Genomic DNA, 10,831 nt, shown 5'->3' on the forward strand with positions numbered 1-10,831 from the left:
TTGTAGATATTTCAATAAATAATTTGTCACAACAATTTAATAAATTATAAAAATCCAAAATATATATTATCAAAGCTTATTTTAGATTTGTGAATAGTTGTTAGAGTTTATTTTAGATTTGTGGATAGCAGTTATCCACATTCATTATATTATTTGTCATCAATAAATAGAAAAAACATTTTACATGAAATTTAAAAATAATATTAATATTACATTCTAGAATGAGAAGTAAATATAATTTATTATGTATTCAAATCACATTTAATATTTAATATATATATATATATAGATATATATTTTAAAAAGAAAATTACTTTAGTATATTTCAATGTTCATATTAAGTAATATAATTTTATATCAATTTTAAATTTTAAAAAATGAATTGATTAAAATTAAATCATTATTTTTATTTTCATTTTTCATTGTTATAAAAATGTATATTTTATTTTATTATTAATATAAATTTGATATGAAGTATTTAAAAAATGTGATGATGATGATGATGGTGGTCGTTAACGTCTAGTGAGACCAAACTTTGGTATATCGGACCTAAAGAAATGAATTATTTAGTTTGATTTAAGATTTTATTCCTATGCTCAAAAAACATGGAGAGAAGCCTCCCGAACTCACTGTAATTTTGACAGCGTAAAAGGCTAGGAAGGTTAGTATTGCAACAAAGATTTTGAAACTGAGATCTAATGTGGTTGTACGCGGGCACTCTAAGAGGAAGTGATTTTGATCCTTGATGTTCGTATTCTCACAGAGATGGTAGAACCTTTCCATCCATGGTGTTTTAGGAACTTCCCAACCACCCATTTCACTATGGAGTTCATGAGAGTTCGTTCTAATCTTGGCTATATTAATTTTCTTCTTCGAGCTAGTTAAAACAGAGAGATATTTTTGATCTTCTAGGGTGGGTTTGATGACCTCCTTATAATATCTTAATTTTCTTTTAGCTGCTAAATCTTTCTCACACCACATTTTTTTTTTGAACTTATAAGTAAAAATATTTTTAATGTTATTAATGTTTTGCAATGCAACGTTCTCGTTGATCTCCCAATGGTTTAACCAGGCCCTAGTGTCTTTATACTGACCTCATTGAGTGTTAGGTGGTTTTGACTGGAATTTAAAGCTAGCTTAGGAGGTCTATGGTCTCCTATGTTATTGAGTTTGTGCTTGTACCACAGAAGCCTAGTCATATCTAGGCTCTCGATAGGGGAAAGACCCACTTCTATAAGGAGAATATGATAGGGTGTGTTGTTTTTAATTTTGAGGTTATACATTATAAAACACTTATGGATTTTCTCAATCTTTCTCCAGGATTCTCTAGAGATGCTACTACCCCAAACCTCATATCCATATAAGATAACCAGAGTGACTAAAGTTTCAAAGAGGAACTTCTTTCTATCCCACATTATGAGGTTTGTCGTTTTATAATTATTTTCAAGACCAAAATAAACTTTCCATCGCCCATTAATCCTTTTCTCAATGCTATAGTTCTAATTGAGCTTGTGATGAATATCAATTCCTAGGTACTTGTAGGAAGACACTTCCTCCAAGTTACTATTGTCATACATAAAATTAGCGTAAGTGTCCTTCTTGGATTTGATAATCATAACCTTTTTTTTTGTCAGTGTTAACAATCATACCCATGGTAGAGAAGAACTCCTTAAGGAGTATAAGTTGCTTATCAACATCAAATGGGAACCTTGTGAGAAGAACAATATTGTCAACGTAGAGAAGAAGGATGATGACTATCCCAGCTAAGATCATGCTAGCACATCCTGATTCCTCTAAACAACCTTCTAGCGTGTCAATGTAAATGCCAAATAGGGTAGGGGAGAGGGGGCAACCTTATTTAACTTCGATATTACACTTAATATCTTTCGACCACCCCTCATTGCTCTTTAACTTGGGAATTGCATTCTCGTATAACCTTATAGCTGCATCTCTCAACTCAAAAGGAACCTTTAGCTCTTCTAATCTGTTCCAATGGTTGTTTCTAGGAACCATATCGAAAGTCTTTCTAAAGTCCACAAAGAAACAAAAGGGATTGGATTTATCATTGCAACATTCCTCCACAATGATCCTAAGCGTAACAAGGTGGTCTGTTGTTGAGTGTTGCTTTCTAAAAACCGCTTGGCCTTTAGCCCACTTACCTTCACTTTCAAGCCATATGCTCAACTTCCTTTCCAAAATAATACCATATAACTTGTCTAGGAGAGGGTTGATCATAATTGTCCGATAATTAGAGGGGCTATTTGTATCCTCACTTTTTAAAATAGGGATAATGAGGCTTTCATTCCATGGTTTAGGGAACCCTTGCTTGACCGCTTGATTGAAAAGCTTGTGAATGTGAGGGATGAGGACAACACCTCCATTTTTAAGATTTCCTCTTGGTAACCTTCAATGTCCTTAGCTTTCCCATTAGCTAAGCGATTAACCCCAAAATCAATGTCTTCTAATGAGAAAACTTCTTTCGTTGTGAGAAGGGTTTCAAAGTTATCCATGATATTTGGAGATTCGTAAAGCTTTTTAAGATAGGAATCCCAGTCGTGTAAAGAAATTTTATTATTATCTTTAGTTTTCCTAGTTAGAATCTGCCTCCAGAATTTCTTAGGAGTTACCTTAGAGAGGTGTAAGAGATTCTTTAGTCTTTTACGAATATACTACCTTTTTTTCCTTTTAGTTAGGGCTTTGTATATTTTTATCTTGCCAATTTGAAGAGATTCATCAACAACTTCCTTAATTGCTCTCCTCACACTTTTACAATCTTTGTCATACCATGGGTTGGTTTTTGTATTTCTTTTATTACTTGAAATTTCAATTGAGAACTTGTTAATAGAATATGAGAGGGTTGTAGTAAAATTATGATAGAGATGTTCTATGTTGTATATATTAGGTAAATGAAGCAAATTAGATTTTAATTCATTTAGAAAGAGATCTTTTTTATTTCTGTCAAAGATTAACTTCTTTTGACTATAAGGATTATTTTCTATGGGATCTCTATGCATGAAAAAATTGAGAGTTATAAGTAAAGGCCTATGATCAGAGTTAGGCTCGTGGTCATTTAAGATGTCAAAATTTGTTATTTCGTTGTATAGAGGGAGATCAAAGGTAACATAGTCTACCATGTTGCTACCAAGCCCATGGATACAGGTCATCTAGCTAGAATTGGGCCACTTCTTTAGACTGTTGCAAACTATGAGATCTTGAGCACTACAGAGGTTGACTAGCTCCAACCAAAACAAATTCTCCCTGAGGTCTTCAAAGCTCCTTTTGTACTGGCTAGCCAGAGAAAGGTCTTCATCTAACCAAAGAAGATTAGGGTTGGAATGATTACTTAGAAAAATAACTTGGTTGCTTGAAGTTCAATATATAACTTAAAAATATACTACTAATAAAATATTATTTTAATTTAAACGATATAATTCACAAATAAAATATTTCAATAAATATATTTTCATATATATATAAAATATTTTGTTTTTATTTTATTAAATATTTTATTGATATATGGATTAGAATAAAGGAGATCCGTAATTAATTACCTTTATTTCTCATCTAATTTGTCATTCTACGCGCGTGGTTTACATCGATCCACGCTTTAAAAAACAAATACGAGTGTCGTAAATCATACCTCTTAAATTTATTTTCGTGACCCGTAGACGTGTGGATTAGTCTACCGATGAGATGAGATTAGCCATGAAAATCTGGGTCAAACAAGTAACGTGGTTACGACGAAAGGTCCTGGTATATTAGTAATTTTATTTCATTACACGATCCACGCTTAGTATTTATTTGAAGGAGGTCTCACAATAAATAGGAATTAACTCATAATTATGTTATCAGCAATTTTCTCAAAAGGTCGATAAATTCGTTAAATTGGAAAATTTGAATTTAGATTTCGATAATCAAATAAATAATAATTATTATAATAAATTTAAATTATTTAATATATTTATATTTATATATCTATATAAAGATATTATTATGATCATGAAAATAGTTTGTACTACTAACCATATTTGTCAATTAAGTACCTTAAATAAACCTCATGTCATATTTCTCTCGTAAATAACCCTAGGTAAAATCAAAAGTTACAAATCAGTTATAAAACTGATTCTTGGTATTTGTAAAAATTGAATGAGGAACTAATAGCTGGATATCGAATAGAGGAGGGAATAGTTGAAACCGTACCCAACGGAATCAGCCACGTATTCAACCGTAGTAGCAGTGACATGGTGGAGAGCAGAGGTTTGTGTGGGGAATCTGGTTTATAGGGCTCCTTGTTATGTGTACAATGGGAGAAAAAGGGAGCGGAAGATCACCACAAAGAGCAGGCTCAGAGCATCAAATCGCCAGACGCATTTTTAGGGCTTTTCTCAAATCTAAGCTCTTCTATGCTAATTATTTGATCTGAGTACTGGATTCTGTATCAGGGTGCAGATTATAGCTCTTGTTCAGATCTTTTGTTTCAATTTTTGGGCACATTTTCGCTCTATGTGCGTTGAAGTTTATCGGTAGTTCAAATGGCGGACTGGGCACTGGTTGTAGTGAGTTTCATTCGCTTCATATTTTTGTCATCGCGACTGCTGTTTCAACTCCCTGGAAGCAGTCAGACTGTGGAGTTCGCCAACTTTCGGACCAGTGTGCAAGGATCGAACCTTTCACACATTATTATTGAGGAAAAGTTCTCTCTCTCCGTGTTGAAGGTGATGGAGGCAAGGAGGCTGCCATGAACAGATAAGTAACTGCATTCTTTATAGAGAAGAATAAGTTGCTTTTTTTTGGATTGTCAGTTAAAGATTGATTATTTATATGTTTTCTTGGTAGAGGAAATATTTTAATGCATGCAAAAGAATGAATATTTTATATGTTTTCTTGGTAAAGAAAATATGTTAGTGCATGCAGTTAAATATTGAATGTGTTATATGTTTTCTTGGTAAAAAAAATAGTTTAATGCATGCAGTAAAAGACTGATTATTTTATAGGTTTTTTTGTTAAAGAAAATATGTTAATTCATGCAGTTAAAGATTGATTATGTTTTCTTGGTAAAAAAAATAGGTAGTTCAGACTACATGCGAGTCTTGTGTGCGAAATGCTTGTCTCTTGTCATTTTCTTGGAATAAAATCCTTTTTAAATATAGCCAAAATATTTTCTTGAAAAAAGAAGGTGAGGCATATAAACGTCTTAAGTACATAGCATGAAAAGAGGCCAAGTTTTCTTGAATTAAAATATGTATTTTTATAAAAGTTTCTTGAAAAAAGGATATATGCTAATTGCATTGTGATACTAGCTAACTTCTAAGTTTCTTGTGAAATAATTATGCATTACATGCATGATAGAATTAGCTAATGATGGACTTCTAGGCTCATATATATTCATTTCTATAGTTTTCTTTTTAGAAAAGTGTGCATACCACATGATGGTTTTTATGAGAAGATTTCTTGAAACAAAAATAGAGTTTCCTATTTTTTAAAGACATATGAGTAGTGTTCATATCATATCAAGAATCCATACTTGTTTCGTGAAAAGATTACGTGCATTGAGGTAAAAGTAATTGTGTTAGGAAAAACACATGTTGCATGCACATAAGGGTAGCTATTGTGACTATGGAAGTATGATTTTGTGTGTACATAGAGAAAGTGATTATGTTAACTTTCTTGAAAATAATAATCTCTTGAAAATTTTGTCTTGATAGATGAGTTTTGTCGATTTCTAGGTTTTTGGTTGATAGATGAGTTGTGTCGATTTCTTGATTTTTGGTGCATAAAAGGATAACTTAACCTTGTTATTGTATCTTGATAAAGATGGATATTTAATTAATTTCTTGAAAGGGAAGCATGAGAAACCCTCATATAGGAAGATAGAGAAATAGGGTTATAATGACCTCCTTTAAGAAAGAAGTATGTGGTTTGTTGCATGAAATGATGGTAGTATTCTAGTGAAGGGAATATGTGTTGCATACATTAAAGAAGGGCTATATTGATAAGCTATGGTATGCACAAAGAATAGTCATTGTGATATAGAGTTATATTCTTTGTATGTTAGAGAAACTATGTTGAGTTCTCAAAAAATAACTATGTGAAAAGAACACTTGTGCATAAGCATGGGAACACAGTTTATTACATGCATGAAGATATAACGATTGTGTTATACATTTTAGTAGAACTAATGGGTTATATCTCTTAAAGAGAATTATGCATTAATGTGAATAAACATTGTGGAAGTAAAACAAGTATTTACTTGAACATGTGTACTAGTTAATTAGTATGTCATGCTTGCTCATGCACATGAGTAGATGTTAAAAGATCACTTTTAGAGGTTGCTTATTGATTGATTAATATTGTATCTAATCTTGTTGCCAAAGCTTGTTGACAACAACATTGACAGGAAACGATGGCGGTTGGTGCCAAAGAAAAGTGATGTTTAACATTGTGGCAGGAAAAGGATTAATGGTCCATGTAGATGAGTACGAGTTGCGGAATCGTACATTGTTGGAACAATCATGCCACAAGGATGTTGCATGAGGCGATATGTAGGTAAAGATTTTCATGGAAAATGTAATAGCTTTTAGCTAGTTATGAGACATTTTGATGATATTTCATTGTAATAATTTATAGCAACGGATAAGGGATGGAATGCTTTATAAGCCATTGAGTGAGGGGTAAAAACCCTCACGAGCGTTTAATAATAAGATTAAACGTTTACTGGTTTTCACCCTACGGGGTTTCCAGGGTATGTTGGTGTTCAATGGTGTGATTGCCTTTTGTGTCATATTGATGGTGTTGAATCCTTGATGATGTTGATTCCTTATTAATGTGATAGTCATAATGTCAAGTATATGATTAGCTAATATGGTTAAGGAAATCATGAAATGGATGCAAGGTTCATGAGACAGTTTATGTTATTATACTACAACAGTGGTTGGCAACGGTTATGCAACTTAGTATCTTCTATTTCGATTTACTTCATGTACTAATGAACATTATATCTAATGGTTAATGAGGAATGTGGAGTTGTGAATTGGATAATTACTCATGGGTAAACTGTATAAAAAATTATAACTACCTGCTTTTACATGTGAGGTTACCGGGGTACATTACACCTTGTAACAATTGTTTGTAAGTACCTTAAATAAGCTTTGTAACAATTCTTTGCATTTCAAGAGCCCATGTATTTTCTTTAATGTTCTTATTTGTATGATGCCTCGGATTAGAGCCACAAATTTTGAATTTAATTTATTTTTTGAATAATATAATTTGTTATGGATTTCCAAAATTCAAAACTCCAGTTATTATTGACAATTATAAGCAATCCCATAAAAATCAATATATGCTCATTTTGTTGCAAAATAAGGTCAAGGCCAATAACTCAAGAGGGAAATTATAAAATATAATGAATATCAACATTAAGAGTAACATGTATGAAGCCATTATCCTCATCATCAAAATCTTTGTTTCCCTCTTCATTTGCAGTTGCATGCTGCTCATACTATGAGACAAAGGCCATCCATGTACTGTACCTAAGGTAGTAATGTAAAACAATAATACTTAATAATTACTTATTGAACTAATGTAATAAAGCACTATATCATATAGTACTAATTATTTATCTAGTCTATTGGGTTGGGTTATGAGACAAAGGCCATCCATGTACTGTACCTAAGGTAGTAATGTAAAACAATAATACTTAATAATTACTTATTGAACTAATGTAATAAAGCACTATATCATATAGTACTAACTATTTATCTAGTCTATTGGGTTGGGTTTTGGTTTGACGTAAAGTTGGAGTTCTTGCCCCAAGTGATGACCCATGTTAAAGGGGATGACAAGATATGACCAGATATTTTAACGTTGATTAGTGGCCATTAATGTTAATGAGATCTCTGTAGATGAAGCTAGGTGTAATTCTTAGAATTTAGCACCCTCTTCAATAAAAAAAAGTTTATCTGACTTACAAAATAATTTAATATAAATTTTGAATATTGATTTACTTGTGCAAAAGAAAGAATATAAACCATATCATTATAATTGCCTCCAAAACTAAGTAGATCACTCACTTTGAAAAAACAAATACATTTATAATATTATTTTACATTAATTAATAAATCTAAATTTAAAATAAATATATATGCATAAAATAATTAATTATAAATGTTCACATATATATATAAAAAACAATTCATACGAACCATGACATCAATCATAATTATATATATTATGTGAAATGAAAAAATAATTTCTTAGAGATATAAACTATATCATTGCAATGGCTTCCAAAACTAAACTAGGTAGTTCACGTGCTTTGTTAAATTCAAATATATTTATAATGATTTCATTTTACATTGATGTTATAGTTTGGAATTTTTATTAAAAGTTTGAACATGTTTTTAAAATATAGTTAAAATTTTGAAAAGATAAAGAGTTTTACAGTTTTCCTGACTAATCTTTATCAAGTTTGAATTGGCAAAAAAATTGTTAATTGGCCAGAAAAATCGATTTGTTTATATTTTTCCATTAAAAATATTAATTGTAAATAAAAAAAAAACATATTTTAAAAATATGAACAAACGGTAAGAAAAGTAATTTCTTAGAGATATAAACTAAACCATTGCAATGGCTTCTAAAACTAAACTAAGTAGTTCACGTGCTTTGTAAAAATCAAATATATTTATAATGATTTCATGTTACATTGATCTTATAGTTTGGAATTTTTAATTAAAAGTATGAACATGTTTTTAAAATATAATTAAAATTTTGAAAAGATAGAGTGTTTTACAGTTTTCCTAACTAATCTTTATCAATCTTTATCAAGTTTGAATTGGCAAGGAAAAAATAATCTGTTTATAATTTTTCATTAAAAACATTAATAGTAAATAAAAAAATAAAAAAGCATATTTTAGAAATATGAATGAAAAGTTAGAAATGATAAAAGTTACCTAGTTTTGGTAGCTAATTTTTATATTTTTTTTGGATATTTTAATAAAAAATAAAAAATACAAATTAATCTTTATAGATAATTAAAATAATTACAATGAGCTCAAAAAAAATCTATTTCTAATTTTATTATATATGAGGTTTTTTTATTATCAATAATGTTTTTTTTCTCTCAAATATTATACTCTCAAAACTTTTGATACTTATTTATTTTGGTTTCATGTATTTTTAAATATATCTAATCTTTTATCTTAAAATTACAATTTTAATAAATATTTTATAATTGAATCTAACTTCGAACAATCTCAAACAAGTAAATTAAAAATCTTAAGATATTTAACCTTCCTCATACCTGAATGCATGACTAATGACTTAATTAATTATGTGTTCCTTCAAGCAGGAGTGCCAAGATGATTTGGGAGGCGCACTACAGTTGGGTTGTTGTACATTTAGGATTAGAGAAAACAATGGCACTGCTGCAGAAGTATTTTTATTGACCGAACCTTCGATGGGATGTTGGGAAGTACATCAGATCCTGCACTGCATGTGCCATTGCCAAACCAACCATCAAGAAGCAAGGCATATATACTCCTCTTCCTACTCATAGTCGACGTTGGGAAACCATATCCATGGATTACATGTCAGCCCTTCCTTCTAATAAGCATGGAAACAACATTGTTTTCATGGTCGTCAATAGATTCTCTAAGATAACCATTATGGCGGCCTACAAGAAGAGTATCACAACATAAGCTAGTGTTAAACTCTTCTTTGAATGAGTGTGTGTACACTTTGGGATCCCAGAGTATATTATCTCAGATCGAGAAAACAGGTTCCTAAGAACACTTTGTTCAAGTCTCTGGTCAATGTTGGATACCAAACTCACTAAGTCCGCGACTTTACACCCCCAAATTGATTGCCAGACATAGGTCGTTAACAGAATAATCACACACATTTTGTGTGTGTACAACTTGAAGCATCCACACACATAGGATCAAAGTCTCCCTTATGTCCAACACAACTACAATAGAGTTCTCCATAGGTCAACTAACCAGAGTCCCTTTCAGGTGGGGTTAGGATTCCAGCCACTATGTCCCATTAATGCGGCCATACCATTTGCAGTTACTCAAGTAGACTTGACTCATGTCCAGTCTGAAGCTGACAGTGTAATACCTTCATTGAGCACATTCAAGACATCTGCTAATAGGTCCATTACATATTGGACAAATCCAATGCTAAGTACAAGCAGTGACATGATCAACATTAGGTGCCACACAAGTTCCAGGTGGGCGACAAAGTTTGGCTACATTTGTAAAAGTAGCGTCTCGCTGGGCCCCACCGCAAGCTTAGCCCACTCTGATATGGGTCATACATCGTTACCAAGGATGTAGGGGATAAGACTTTCAAGCTCAGCATTCCACCATTCCTTGGCATGCACCCAGTGTTCAATGTGGACTGCCTTCAACCTTACTTTCCACCATTACTGGACACATCTAACATTGTAGAACAACTCACACCAACAGATTTAAACCCAAACTACATAGAACATGCCACAACTGATTTCATCATGGACATGTAGATCAAGAATACTTGCCAAAAAAAGATTCAACTATATTGAGTTGTCAATGTAGGCCAACTCCTTCACCAAGGCAAGTGGTTCATCAGGGACCACGTTCAACATAAATTTCCTCACCTATGGAGACTTTACACATAATGGGGACCATTTCTTCCTAAGGAGGAAGCACTGGTCTATGTGGATATTGGTGGCCACCCACCTATTCCACCTAGACCTCCAATAGGTTTCATCAATTTCCTTGTTTATAGTAGTAGTTACTATTCTTAGCAGTTTTTCGAGTCGTGAACTTCCGGAGCAGTTTTGACCCCCTAA

Source organism: Pinus tabuliformis, chromosome 9, assembly GCF_031772625.1.
Source record: "Pinus tabuliformis cultivar Carrire ecotype Pingquan chromosome 9, CPIR1, whole genome shotgun sequence".
Taxonomy (NCBI): domain Eukaryota; kingdom Viridiplantae; phylum Streptophyta; class Pinopsida; order Pinales; family Pinaceae; genus Pinus; species Pinus tabuliformis.